Source organism: Calliopsis andreniformis, chromosome 10 (genome assembly GCF_051401765.1).
Source record: "Calliopsis andreniformis isolate RMS-2024a chromosome 10, iyCalAndr_principal, whole genome shotgun sequence".
NCBI classification, from domain to species: domain Eukaryota; kingdom Metazoa; phylum Arthropoda; class Insecta; order Hymenoptera; family Andrenidae; genus Calliopsis; species Calliopsis andreniformis.
The window spans coordinates 6,609,778-6,625,405 of record NC_135071.1 but is presented as its reverse complement, the minus strand read 5'-3'; the positions used below and the strand labels follow the sequence as shown (position 1 = coordinate 6,625,405).

Genomic DNA, 15,628 nt, shown 5'->3' with positions numbered 1-15,628 from the left:
ATGTATCTACCTATGATTTGTTTAACGTATCTACATATTATGTTTATTAGATTTTGAATAAGTTATCTCTTAATAATAAGAACTAGTATTGTGGGGTGTCAGTATTTATATTAAATCAATCTTTCATGTTTACTATGAATAGTGTTCATGAATAACTTACTACAATATACTATAAATAATTTTTTATAAAGACAATGTATTATAACTTATTTATAATAGTATTTATCATCATCATCATCATCATCATCATCATTATTATTATTATTCAACCTTTTTCATGTGTTAGGATCATTCTAACCTTGGATTTTTTCTTGGTACATACTCCTTATAGATTCATCTGAATAAGTTTCTTATATCGATCATCTCAAGAATCTATCATTACAAAATTAACGAATATTTTTATTAAATACACAACCGTGTTTCAATGAATTCGTTTTACGGTTCAATAGTAGTGGATTCTAAGGAAATTTTGTGAAGACAGAGTGTTTCAGACGATTCGAATTGTGGAGTCCATCGTTAGCTAAGTGTCAATCGCTGTCGCTATTGTGACAATCTTACTAATGCAGACGTAGTCATGCGATGTATATACGCTATCTTAAATATTCTTGCAGTCGATGTGCTATGGCAACTTGGCAACGCACCGTGTTAAATATTCTCGCATATCTTGCAGCATGTTGCAACGACACGTTCGCATGTTATATCCTTGATGTATCGTTACGAAGAAATGACGGTCTGCGATTTTATCTTCATCGAGTGTGATGGTCACCTTTCTTGCGCCTTTTTACAGCACTAAGATAATCGATATTTCAAACAATGCTCGTTTTATCCTCACAAAAGTGCTCTAATGAAAATCTAATTAAAATTCTTAGAAAAACGTAATGGAATTTAAAAGAATTAAGTAGAAGTTTAAAGTAGAATTTATTAAAAGTAAAACATATTAAATAGAAAATTAAAATCTTATAATTTTCAAACACTGAATATACCGATGTATAATGTGTGTGTCGGTATTTGTATGTAGTTTTTTCTTAATTACATAGAGTTCTTTTAGACCCATTAACCACTCCACAATTAATAAAAGAATGAAACTTGACGTCTGAGAAACTACATTCTATAAATATGTATAACAATATTTTTATTAATGTATGTAAATACTAGTTTACAAATATTCGTATCAGATTAAAATGTGAGTTGATTTATGATGAAACATACCTCCTCCTTCTGGGAAGCATGAATTATCATATTCCTTTTAACCAGACTTACACTGTCTCGTTTGATTCGCACGTAGCAACCATTAATTTAATATCCAATTAAGAGTGTTCTGGTTTCATTAAACGCATTACGTGACCCATTATATGAAATGGCCTGTAATTTATTTGACCAATATTGATAATGATTTACAGATTTAGAATGTATACGTAACAAACAATTTGTACGAGAGCGTAGTAATTATGCATTTTAAAATGATCACTTGTGTCTGTTTCAGTTGAAATTGTAGCACGAATGTTTAATCAGTTTTACAAATATTTACAATTTTATTACTTAGAAAAATAGAAACACACTAATTTCGTGCAAAATAATTTATTCGGTAAAGCGTTACAAAAATTTCCATTTTTATAAATAATTTATAATTTCATAAAGAGAAATTTGAATTTTAATTATTATATCGAAATGCACATCTTTCCATTCGTTGAAGTCTCTCATTTAATCTTTTCTTTACAATGTATATGTATTTACTTTGTTATAAGTTAGAATAAATTTCGAGTAAATATGTATATTATATGTGTAGTATATCTATAATATACAAGTAACATAAAATTCATAAATGTAATGTGAGAAAGATAAAAAGAAGTTGCGAAGATTAATTTTGAAATATTCTTTTGCTAGAGTTTGTTTTTATTTCTGTAATAAATGATGTTGGAAATAATATGTACAAAAACATAAATGAGTAAGAGTTTCTATATTTCATTGAAATATGTTTGCCAATGTATGTTCTGAAATTTTATATTTCGTAGTAATATCGTTTGTATTTTATATTTCATTTGTATATTATACGTTTCATATATCATTCATATAAATGATATAAATAATTGTTTTTCTATTATGTCTTAGAACTTATAAAATGATGCCTTATTAGTAGATATTTTACGAGCTGGAAAAACTCAAAATTTGACTACTTTTTACCATTTTATAACTAGTTAGGATCAAGTACAAGAATGATTCCAAGACACGAAGACGGCGTATCATGAAGTTTATACTGTGACACAACTACATCAATATAACCCCATATGATCATTTTAACATCCATTTTTGCTCCAACCACAAAGAACCATGGACGTATGATACGATATATGGAGACAACACTGTATGTACATACATTACCATTGCTATATAAAGTCGAGATTAGCGACGTAGGGCGACGAAGACCATTTTCTCCTCTCGCGCTTGTCCTCCTTCCACGCGAAGCACGGAGGGCAACGTGGTGGGAGTACAAACACGAGAGAAGAAGGTGGCCTTCACCGGCCTACATCGCTGATCTTGACTTTACTTATATAGGTATACTGAATCCAGCAAATTATACGAAATCGCTTAAAACTTATCTTCACACCTCTGTTTTAACAAGCCTACACCTTACAAATCCTCTCTTTCATAATAGCTCTTTTATAAATCAGTCGTAAGAAACGCTTCTGCTTCAACTACAATGCCAACCACGAACTCAGTCTTTTTAACTCCTGATTCATAATTGCATTGTCATGCTAATACATGACAGACTTGTTTAACTTATAATGCAGTTTCGAGAGGGAAGGTCAACGGCACAGTCTGTTTGAGAATGCATTGCCCTTTGAAGCGCGCGTTTAGTTTTACGTCACAATTATACAGGGTGTTTCCGTTAAGTTATACTACCATTTTTTAGACATTTCCAGTAGTGCAATTAAAAAATGTTCGCATATTCTGAAATCTCGAAAAATGCTTTTTTATGTAAATGAATCAAGGTAACCTTGATATTTTTAATAGCACCATATTTTCTTAACATCATAGGATTATTATTAACGTTGAGACGAAATCAACAACATATTATACTATGACCTTGAAACAATCTTGAACTCGAAAATTTTGTGCAAACGTAATTTTAATGAAAAATTATTTCTTACAAAATAAATAAGGTTAAATCAGATGCTCACACTGCGATCCATCCTCTACTTCCATCCGAGTACTAATAAATTTTTGTCTGAAACATTTTTTAGTTGCACTACCGGAAATGCCTAAAAAATGGTGACATAACTTAATGGAAACATCCTGTATATACAGGGTTAGTCACTAAAAATTATTATTTATCTATAACTACTCATAATATATTGCCTGCATTAAAAAGCTTTTTCAATTAAGCATGTTACATTTAAAGGGACTCATCAGAAGGACACAATTTAATTATGTTATAAGTATTACATTTTTTGAGGTATCGAAAAGGCCTTGAATTCTTTCGAAAACAATGCAATTTGTAAATTTTTCGTTGTAGCCAATAAAGAAATCAACTCAACAACTTAAAATAATTATTCAACAACCTTAAACTACAAAATCAGGCCTTAAATTCGTTCTTTTATTGGTCAAGATTTGAGACCTTCTTAATTACTGAGAAAATATAAGATACAAATAGTTCATATTGTACCCATCTGATGAGTCCTCTCAAATGCAACGTATTATATTTCAAGCATTTTCTAATATAGCTAATACAGAACGCGTTATTTTGAGCTTACCCTGGCTCAGAATTTGTGCACTAAAACACCGGTATTGTTGCAAGAAAGCGGCCGTTGACTAGAAAAAGATGCCGTTATTAATTCACATTAGCTTAATAGGTGTGAGCGAGATAGCTGACGAGGGGAGACAGAAAGGGGGCAGGAACGGATAGAGAGGGATGCAAGGAGGGTGGGGGGAATAAGGTCACGCCAGAAAGTGAGTAATGAAGGCGGTTTATCTCCGAGGAGTAACTAGCGGTGTTCGTGTAATGGGGGCATTCATCAACGCGATTTCGCATCGCCTTTCCGTTCGCGTTTTAGAGTCTCATGACGATTTGCACCACGGAACGGACGGTGAGAGACGGAGCTGAAACGATTTCTTTCTGCCCGCACGCGTCTGGGAAAACCCGTTGCCACTTTGCCACAAGAGATTAATGGGGACGGAGTGGAGTTTTCGGCGCCATTCATTTTCCTCGAGCGTTTATTCATTCTCACGGTATGAGCTTGTCTCGATATAAACTCGATGGCACCTAACGTCTTCTTGAAAGTATTCTTTCACCTTACCTGGGCCTAACTTGTACATAATTTGTTTTTATCTTTTGGTCTTTAACTTGTTATGAGTCGTGAGCTTATGTCGAGACAACATTGTAAGTCACAACTCAGACATGAAGAGATCAATTTGAAAGAAGTTAACTCACAGTCAGTTGCTTCTGCGTGTTCAACTGAACCATGTAAATTCGCCTTTAAAAGAGAATCATGCGAGTGAAATTTCGAATACTCTCAAATATTCATATATTCGGATTTTTTAATGTTTGAATACACAAATTTGTTAATATTAAACTGCTGATACACTAAAATGTTAAATTACTGAATTTTAAAGTTATTCCAATATTGAATTTTTAAATTATTGGAATATGAAGTAATTCAAATATGTAAATTTTAAAATCTTATACTATTCAAATCTTCCAAATTTGAAATTTTTTAATTTTTGTAGATTCGAACTTTACAGCTTTCTAATAGAATTTTATTCAAATTTTTAAATAATTATATATTCGGGTATTTAAATATTTAAATATTGGATTCGTAAAATATTATAATATTGTAATACTTTAATATTGTAATACTTTAATATTACAATATTTAAGTTCACAAGTACGCCTAATTTCACTAAAGCAGTAATAGTAAATACCTTAGTCACTCGTTACAACAAATCTCGTTAACCATTTTTTCTTAAATTACTTCTTACAGTTCTCCAACTATGGTTTTTGCATATGCGACCAAAATGGTATATTATATTTGCTGACAGCGATCAATTCACAGAATTGCATGGTGGACATTTAATCGGAGGACGGACACGGAACATGGACGCTGCAATGCATTACATTACGTGACACCGTTGGAATAATAGTAACAATAACAATAGCAACGGATACAGTAACGACAGCGACGGACCATCGATGGCCGACACGATATACAGGCGAGGAACACGCAACGAGCGCAGCAGGCAGGCATATTATTACCGTCTTTTCGCAGTCCGCGCCTTTGTAATTATGATTTTATTTTTATGGACATAAATTATACAGGCTGCCTAGCTGTGTCACTATATGGCATTTTAATTCAAGGCTGTAGACATAATGGTAACCCGCACCGCAGACTTGCTGCTCACCTGCCCGCTTAGCTGGAAGAAGAGGAGGAGGAAAAGAAGAGGAGCAACTACCTATATAGGTATAGTAGAAAGCCACTTTGCCTCTTATTATTTTTACGCGGCTGCATTTATTTTGTCACTTCCTCCATGTTGTATAGTTTTCTGGACAGTTGATTTTAACAGTTTTTTATATGAATCGTTGGATTAGAATATGGTAATAATGTGGCATGGTGACCATTTTTGAGAAACTGAAATTGAAATAGGGTTTGCGAATGCATCATATTTTGAAACAGAGGAAATTTGGTAAAATGTTTACAAAGTCGTTATTTTGTTTTGACTTCTGAATCTTTAAATTTACAAAATTTTTAACTTTCAAATAATCGACTATTCAAATTTTGAAATATTCAAGTACTTTAATATATTGATACTATAATATTATAATATTAATTTTTGAAATTATGGTAGTTCTTCGTACCAACTTAAAATTAAAATTATATTTATAATTATTTTATATTTACAGATACTAAGCTTTTAACAAAAATTGCAATAGAAATAAATGTAACCGAGAATAGTTGTTCCAATTGTTTTATTTACTATAATCTCAGTTTAAATATTATCATTGTTATAAAATATGCAAATAAACTACTAACGAAATATTTTCTATATGATTGAAAACTTACCATCATCTGTTATTTTATTTTTTGTGTATATTATATATTTTCTATTATATATCTAGTAAAATTTTACATATTTCAAACGGCAAACAAAAAATAAGTTATTTTATTATCGTTTTCAACCGGCTGAAACTGAAGTACAATATTATGTCAGACTATAATTTTCAGAATTCATTTATCGTAAATCACCCGCGCTAATAACCGCTTAAATGCAGATAATGCAACATTATCGCTGTAAAAGATACTATTTTATTTACAACATACTTCTAAATGTCTGATAAGAGTAGTCTTTCTGTAGTGAAAATAAAAAGATGCTTTTACTTGAAAATTATTTTGTAAAGTGATATCTTCAGACTGAAAAATAAAATGTAAACCTTAAACCTTAATAAAACGACTAGTAGTATACAAAATGGCTACGTAATGTTTTATGTTCATTGTGCTTACGTCTGTCGTTGCCGTTTGTGAGTTTCTTGCACTTCCGGTTTGGTGCAAGTCTAACAAACGCGATCACAGCTAGATTATAGCGTGCGACGTTTTGCTGGAGTGTAATTACGCAAACTAAAATATGTTCGTTAAAACAGATGTTTAATTATTTCTGACACGACTTATAAATATTTTCATCTCAGCTGCCATTCTCAAGACAATTGTAAATATTCAGATTTCTAGACATTACAATATTTAAATATGGAATTTTCGAATACTGAAATATTGGAACACTAAAATATTTAACTATTGATTTATTAATGTACTGAATTATTCAAGTATTAAAACTTCTTAATTTTTTAAATACCCGACTTTTCAAATATTTCAATATTTATGTGTACGAAATTGCATAATATTAAAATATTAAATTTTTTAATTAATGTACTATTGGACTGAATTATACATAAATATTTTCATCTTAATCAACTTGTAATATTTATACTGTTTGCTAATCCTATACTGATAACGAACATTATATGTATACCTACTTATAGTAGGTACCATCAACAATTACTTCCTACGTATTCCTACTTAGCATTTTTAATTCTAACCCTTCGTCAGCAACCTTATTTTTACTGATGCCATCTGCAAACTGAGGTCATGCATATGTTTGTATGTTTTTGTATTTTAAATAGTCACAAAAATTCTTGAATATTTTTCCAGGTTTCTAGAACATCATCCAATAGTTTTTATTGCTACATGTCACCTTACCTTTTTAAACAAGGCAGGAGGAAATTTAAAAACAATGCGAATTAGTGTCTCTATTATCAAAGCAACTGAAACGCTACAAACCTTAGACCATATATACTTATAGATACGGTTTTAAATAACTTCCTTTAGACAAAGATAAAACGGGCAAGATGCATAAACTATTCTAATATGACATATCTGCAATTTTGAAAGAGCTCCGATATTCCGAACGTGTTAAACTGTTGTACTGTTCGACATTAATGAGAATGTGAAAATGTTTAATTTTCAGAAAACATATTGAATTAATTAAATATGAAATATAGATATTTTGGGAATTATAATTTCGTATAGTTCCCACCATTATTGATAACTATTTCAAAACTAGATTCACACAAGTTGCTTGTGTAGCCTCACGTGGATTACGTGAGTTGGTAGCATCCAGTAGCGTCTCAGCGTCTGATGCTTTTGAATGATTATCTTTTGCCCAATGTGACGTCACACGTTACCTTTGCTTAGCCGAGCTCATGGATTTTCTGTACACGCACTATATACATGCCAATCTAGTAGTGTACATGGTTTAAGCTACAAACAACGTATGTACTTATACTTCGTTCACTGGGAGAACGCAGTTGTCGGTTGACGAGTTTTCGTACCCTTTGCGCAGTTCACGCCTACGCTCATTAGTTATTGGCTCTGTCACTCCCGAGCACATCCCTACCCATGAACCCCTTGTTGGGCCCTTGGAGGTCCTACCATTTCTAAAGAAAGTCACTTCTTCAAGTTTTAGCGCATAAACGGTGTGACAGAAATTTTGAGCAAGCAAACGATATTCTTTTAGATTTTAGTTTTCTCCGAAAGTATTAATGCGGCTCTGTTAGCAAATAAAAGTCTTCTTGAATATCGTCTCTGTCGACCGAAAACGTACTGGTACTAGTCAGAATTCTTACTGCGTTGCAATACCATAAACGACCCTAGATTTCCCGTGTCATAAACTACCTGGTCGCATCGAACATTTTGTAGGAAATCCAGGAAACAGTTCTACCGTTGCCGTTTCTTTATAATCAAATAAGCTGTGGATTCTTATACATTGATATCTCAATAAATATTGTTTCTTAATAGATAGAAACATTTGTTCCATTTGGACACTAGGTATACAGAGTAGAAAGAAGCAAGGCGTGTCCTTTTAGGCTCTTGAATCCTTCACCAATCTCAGTGGAAAAGTCAGTCGGGGCAATGGAAGCCATTTGCGTGAAACGACTGCGTTCTCTCAGTGAACGCAGTATAGATACTAGTGGATCAAAGAAACAGTTGAAAAAGAAAGCAGGCAAATGAAGAACCTATCGGTGAACAATTTTGTTTTAAGTAATGTTATAACCATTTGAAGTATTTTAAAGTCAGATTTAACTTACATAACTGTGAAAATAGAAAACAAATTCTTAGAAGCAAATGGACATAATATTACTAGTAAATGTATTTATCAAAAAGGATTTATCAAAATTGTATAAAGAATAAGAATTCTAACTAATTGTAGCATTCTTCAATTTTCTTGCGTTTATGTTAAAAATATACAAAACGATTTTATCGATGTCTCGACCGTGTCCACGTACATGTCTGACGATGAGAACGCATTTAACACAGTGCACGTGACTGATATTTTTCAAACGCTGTATAACTGTCATTTACCTGCAATTTTAAAAGCAGAATGCTTCAGAGTTCCAGCGATTACGACGCATAATTACGTACCAGTCTGTTGTTACGTTGTTACGTTCGGCGAAATTATACATAATTTGTAGTCGTAAGTATACTTCGCATTGGTTTACTTTTGACAGTAATCCATGCTTTCTCGGAAATGTCGTTTCTATTCCCAACAATAATGAATCCTGTAACTCGTTTTGTACATGTTTGAAGACTTTGTTAAGAAATTATCTTTACTGATAAAATTTTCAAGTTCTCAAATATTCAAAACTAAAAATTTTACAATTTTAAATATTCACATCTTTAAACAGAATACCTTGAAATTTTTAAATATTTATATTTTCAAATTTTCCAATTTTTAATGCTTCAGAGTACCAAATCTTCAAATGTTTCCATTTCCAAATATTCATAATTTCAAAGTTTCAAATCCTTGTACCCACTTTCAAATTTCATGTTTCAACTATTTTACTTTCTGAAGTTTCAAAATTAAAAAGCTTTAAGCTTTCAAATATTGTAGCAATATATGAGTATTAAAATATACTAAAACATAAATGTTAAAACTTTGAACACGTGAGACTTTGGAAATTTAAAAATTTAACAATTCTAAGATACAGAAATTCTCAAATTTAAAAGATAGGAAGTTCGAAAATTTGAAGATTAAGGATTTAAAGATTTGGAAACCTAAAGGCTTCAAAATTTGGAAATATCAAAATATAGAGATTCAAAATCCCGTGAATTCAAAAGCTAAGTAATTTAAAGATTGAGATACTTGAAAATTTGTCGATTTGAGGTTTAAGATTTTATAAATAATATATAAGGCATCAAGACACTTAAATTTAAAATTTTAAAGGTTCAAGAAAATGCAAAGTTTGAACATTTGTAACTTTGAAAATTTGGAAATTCGAAAGTTTAAAGAATTAAATATTTAACAATTTTAATACTTTGAAGACATGAAAACTTAAACATTTGATAACTTGACGCTGTCAAAAATTTAAAGATTTGAAAATTCGAAGACTACAACAGAAAGGTTAAAAACATGAAAATTGAAAATTTGAAAGGCTCGAAAGAAGTACAAATTTATGCAATCAATTTTCTATTTTTCCAAAAATCCCAAAAGACGCATTTCACATGTACGTACTTAAAATTACAAAATTAATAATATATAATATTAACAAATCTTAACCAGGAGCGAATAAAACACCGAAATTTTTGTGTTCCTGAAAATGATCATCGATCGTGACAACCGAGATAGAACAAAATCGGCAGTTCGTTCGCATTTTTGTCGATGAATGGGACAAGAATCAACACGTACGGTAGCTGGTAATATTCGATGTTGCGAACACTCGGCAGAGTGGCAAGCTGTCAGCCCGCCGCCGGGCTGTCAGTTTCCTGTCTGGTTGCTGTCTATCTGTCATTCACTCGCTCAACCCACTCATTCGGGCAACCCATCTCTCACGGACTTTTCTGTCGCTTCTCTCTCTCTCCTCCTCTCTCTTTTTTTTAATCTCTCTTTTTCGTGACTGATGTTCAAACTCGTTGGCCCTGTTACAGCGCACGCATCTGCCCTGCGAAAATATTTTTTCGGCTCGTGCTGAGCTGACCCACGAATGATATCCAACCGCGAAATGTCCTGCAAAAAATTCATGCCAGATGCTCGCGCTGATGGTGGTCCGAAATTGTTTTTGATTTTTGAAGTTGATGTACATATACGTAATGAGTATTAATTTGTATATTTAAATGATGGAATATTTAAAAATTTATGTATTTGAAAGCTGAACGTTTAAATGATTGGTCGTTTGAAAATTTAAATAATTAGATAACTGAGTATTTAAGAGTTTAAACATTTGTAAAAATTTAAAAATTCGAATATTTAGTTATTGAAGTATGAGAATATTCGAATATTTTAATAATTCAGTGTTTCCGTGGTTCAATAATACAATATACATTTCAGTAATTCAATAATTCGACAATTTAATATTTGAGTAATTTAATAACACAATAATTCAAGTTTTCCATATTAAGGAATTTGCTTCGGGAAGGAAACAGGTAAAATATTAAGAAAGTTTCGGGAATTCTATAGGGAAACTTAAGTATTTAAAAATGTAAACATTTAAATACTAAATTATATAAAAATATGAATATTAGAAAACTTAGAAGGTGAAATTTTTCAAAATTGAAGAACCTAAATATTTGAACACTTTAATAATTCGATAATCTAATAATTCAATAACCGAATTTATCAATGTTAAAATAAATTGTATACATAATTGTTAGAATATTTCAAAGTTTAGGTACATGAGAGCTGAATATTTAAATATTTGAATATTTGAACATTTAAATGCTTAGAAATTTGAATAAATTAAAAATTGGAAGATTTGAATATTTAAAATCTTGAAATTTGACGACTAAAATTTAGACATCAAGCGCAGTAAGGAATCAAGAACGAAAGTGGTGAAGAGTCAATACGATGTCTATACTGTAACTTCTAAGTTTCATACAATTTTTAAAAAGGTCGAACAGGTTCGTAAACCTACATTATTAAACAACGTAATCAAACAAGAAAGCTAGCAATATATTACACTACTTTTTTCAACATGCAATAATTTAAGGTAGGGACAATGGTAAGATTCTATTTAAGTTTAAAAATTAAATCAAGTATTAGAAAAAATACTTTTGAAAGGTATTTCTACTTGTCTTGAAGGTAAAAATACGTATACAATTCAACATAAACTTAACATAGGCTTTTAAGAAGCCAGGTCCTAATCTGTTTTTCTTTTACGAACGTGGAACATTCTGCAAATAGTAATCCTGTCTTTAAAGATCGTGTTTAAGAACTTAATAACTCTACTTTTGTTCATTTTCTATTTTTCATTTATGTCGTATTATAGTCAAAAGAGAATGCATTTATTGTATACCAACCTTAAAAGCTGAAAATCTTGACAAGTCCCGAGATACGAATAACTGGATCGTTTATTTTGAAAGTAGTGTAAGTCCATTTTCTCTTGTTTTGTGAAAATTAAAGATTAGCATATCTCTCAATGAAAAAGTTACAATCTCGTTTCTTGTAAAAGAAAAAAAATGAATTTATTATGTTGTTTACACTCTTTTATGACGTCATAATAATCCTGTGATGTGTACAGGAAATTCTTTTTTCGTAATGCCATTTCTATAATATCAAAATCTGCATCGTTTGGAAGGTATGAATTCCCGGAGAGTAAAAATTTGTGATCAATTATCTCAATGTTATTTTCCAACGACTGGACAACCCTCAACCACATTAATGCCATTTTGAAATTTCAATTTTGTTCAGTACACATATCATTATACGTAATAACATGACACTGAGTCGTTACATTTTGTAAATGTCTCAAAAAGTAAGAAGCTACTTCTTGCGATCCTTTGGAAGCAGTAGTTTCGTCCCGCACAATCATATTAACTTTATTGTCGTAGAAATTGTGAAATCCCTCGTTTAAAATATACATATTTCGCTTATAATATGCGATTGAGACAGATAATTTGGGATAGGGTAAGGCTTTTTGTAAATCAAAAGAAAAGGCAAAGTATTTATGGGGATTTTTTGATGCCAGAATTTCATCTTCTTGTAATGCTTCTCTTGCTAATTCAGAATCTTTCAAGTGAGCATCATGTCTTTGTACAAGAATCGTTGTTTCTTCATCATCAGGCTACTGACTCCGACACCTGTCTATGGAAATTGAACTTACACTACTTTCATAATTAATGGTTACGCAATTTCTTTTACCGGCCAATTTTAAATTGGACAAAGTATGGGTATTTTCTAAGAAATTAAATACTAACTAGTTATAAATAAAAAGTTTACACTGAATTAAGCATAAATTACGTAATATCTCATTTGTTTTAAAAATGGACTTACACCACCTGCAAAGTAAACGGTCCATTACTGTTTTCATAATGGGTATACAGGAAAATAATTTGAAAAACCTATGTGAAACAGGAGAATAATTTGAAAAATTAACTAAAAATTCAAAGTTATTACGTAGTTTCTAATAATTGTATTGAAAAAACGTTGACTACGCTAATTGCATCACTCGTTTTTGCTATTTTGCTATTTTATAGTGTATTTTAAACTTCATAATCACTCGTCTGTAAAATTTAAGAAATGTAACTTAACAAGTTCTTTCTTTAATAATTTTTATTAAAATAACACATCCGTTAAAACAAAGAGTATAAAAGAAAGTGGCAAGTTTCAATTGCGACAAAAGTAATAACTTGTTACTTTTATCCCTACTAGCAGCATTTCTCATGAATATGTTCTACGTACTAATCTAACTTATAATCATAATTTTCATACTGACTTATAAAGTTAATATCTAATGAACACAACATAAGAAAAGTCAAAAGATTTTATGAAGCCAGAACAAAAGGATACGCAATTGAAACATTTTTAATACACTATTTCAGTAAAACGTTAAAATACGAAGAACCGCTTATTATCACGCATTGTCAAAAACTAAGGTGAAAGAGAGATGGAAATGATATGCAAAGATGGAACCATAAGATTATTGATCGATTGGTATTAGTTTTATGACGTCTGTTATATTCGTCCCGTGTTATGTTTGTCCCTGATCTCCCCTACATACTATAAGAAGTCTAGTCTACTAAATATTCAAAAACATTACTCATAACTATAATTCCTTAATTTAAATTAAACTTCATATTCACAGTGGTATTTTATATCCCATGTGGAACCTCACAAAATAATAACGAAATAATACTGACACAAAAGTATAATAGTTATCTATCAGTGAACAATGAATTATTACTATCATTAACAAATTTCTATACATATATAACTACTAACATTAAATTATCGAAAGGTCGGTATTATATTTTCCTCCCATGGAAATGAATCTCGCAGAGTAATTATTCAATATTTTATCGCAAAATCAATTGAGAATATTTTTCACGCATCGATTCATAACCACGAGACATAACCACAGCGGTTTTCAATGATATGTATATAGCTGACAATAGCATGGAAACAAACGAAAAGCGGAAAAGGGTAGAATAGCAATTTTTACGCTGGCCCGCGTGTAATATTGCCTTTTCCATTGGACAGTGTCGAACGATTAAACCTCGCAGTTGTTTGCATATCCGGTTTATGTTTCAATCTGGTTTCATCAATATGAATAAACACCGGTACGCGAGGTAGCTCGTTCCCGCATTAATATGTATTGGCAATAAATCGATATCGATAATTAAAATCTGTGCCCGATAGTGGTGCCTCCGGGGTGTGAGCACGTTTATATAAAAGTTCAATTTGTTATATGTAACTGCGCGGATCGCTATAAATATCGCGTTACCCTTTTTAACCGATATCGTAAATTCGGTTGATTTATACTCCCCGATTTGTCTGTAAAAGTGCGAAGGGATCGGGATTTTATGTCTCTCAACCGAGTTGCGCAATTTTCGAAAGCTCCCATTTTCATCTAATTTATGTAGGTAACAGTTTATATCGTTCGTCAAGATGTAACATTTCAGCCATAAAATTAAATATGAATATTTGATATTGAGTCGGTGAGTACATACATATGCTTGAAGAATGGGGAAAATTTTGAATCTAACAAAGTATAGTAACATCTCAGTATAAGCTTATAATTTGAAATCAGTTGAGTGCTTAGAGATTGTAGGAAACTTATTTGTATTCTTCTGATTTTCAGATTTCCAAACGTTTCTAACTTTCTTAACATTTTAATATTTAGGTATAGAATTTTCAAATACTAAAAAAACATCGAAAGACAGTACATACTGTATTATTGAAATATCTAAACCTTCTAATTTTCAAATATTCAAATACTTTAACTTAAAACTCCTAAATTTGCCAATATTTAAGTATTAAAATTTTTAAATGTCTAAATTTCCACATTTCTGCAGTTTCCAGTTTTAAGATCTGCATACTTTTAAATATTGAAATATTACGTTTTTAAATATTTCAACACACATACTTTTTCAATATTTTTCTAACACGTACTCTTCTTACCTTTATGTTTCCGTTTCTACTCATTTTTGTAATTCAACTTTACGTCCAAATAAAGTCACACTTGGCTTAGAAATCATCTGTCAACACTTCTGATTGCTTCTTGTCAAGTCGATAGAAAAAGCACGAGGATGTGGACACTTGTAATGCGAATGCACGTGAAAGATTCACAAGTGACGAAGTACGGTCGCTCCTTTGTAACGTCAGGCAAGATCTAAAAGAAAATGGATAGCATCATTAGTCTGCAGGAGTTCCGGTTCCTGCTATCCTTTTTTTTCCGTCGCTGGAGCATTTGTCAACAGCTATCTCAAACGTCTTCGTTACCATCGTCCAGCCTGGCTCGATTTGTTACTCTCGTTCAGTTTTTAGTTCCATGCAATCAACTTCCGGATCATGTCTTAACGACCCGTTCGCATGTGGAATTCGGTGTAATTCAGTTTCACTGAATGATTCCTCCTCATCAACAGAATGACTTACTGCTTTCATTGTACCGCTCATCTATCCGCGTCAGTTAATTAACCGGGAGAGTAATTATCACGCTTGGGATTTCCTGCTTTATACAATTGCTAATTTGCAAGATATCGCAATGAGATTCATTACTTCTTTCGTATTACTCGTTTAAGAGCGTCGTTAGGAATTTCTTTGAAGTAGTTTAATGGTGCTGGAAATTGTTTATGAGGATTTTTGGATCGTC

At 31.5% G+C, this 15,628-nt stretch overlaps 2 long non-coding RNA genes across 3 annotated transcripts; one reads left to right on the top strand and one right to left on the bottom strand.

The window, feature by feature from the left end:
* The first annotated feature begins 4,086 nt into the window (after positions 1 to 4,086).
* LOC143184970 (uncharacterized) lies at positions 4,087 to 5,588 on the top strand. Of its 2 annotated transcripts, none has more exons than XR_013002849.1 (3): positions 4,087 to 4,227; positions 4,980 to 5,235; positions 5,315 to 5,588. It is a non-coding gene; the product is annotated as an uncharacterized LOC143184970 (long non-coding RNA). The 2 variants fall into 2 exon arrangements; XR_013002848.1 differs by having other exon boundaries at positions 4,980 to 5,275; positions 5,354 to 5,588.
* A 4,722-nt stretch (positions 5,589 to 10,310) lies between these two features.
* Positions 10,311 to 15,400, bottom strand: LOC143184692 (uncharacterized). The gene is made up of 3 exons (XR_013002801.1): positions 15,259 to 15,400; positions 14,938 to 15,148; positions 10,311 to 10,548 (listed from the first exon to the last, which is right to left on the bottom strand). It is a non-coding gene; the product is annotated as an uncharacterized LOC143184692 (long non-coding RNA).
* Positions 15,401 to 15,628: the final 228 nt, after the last annotated feature.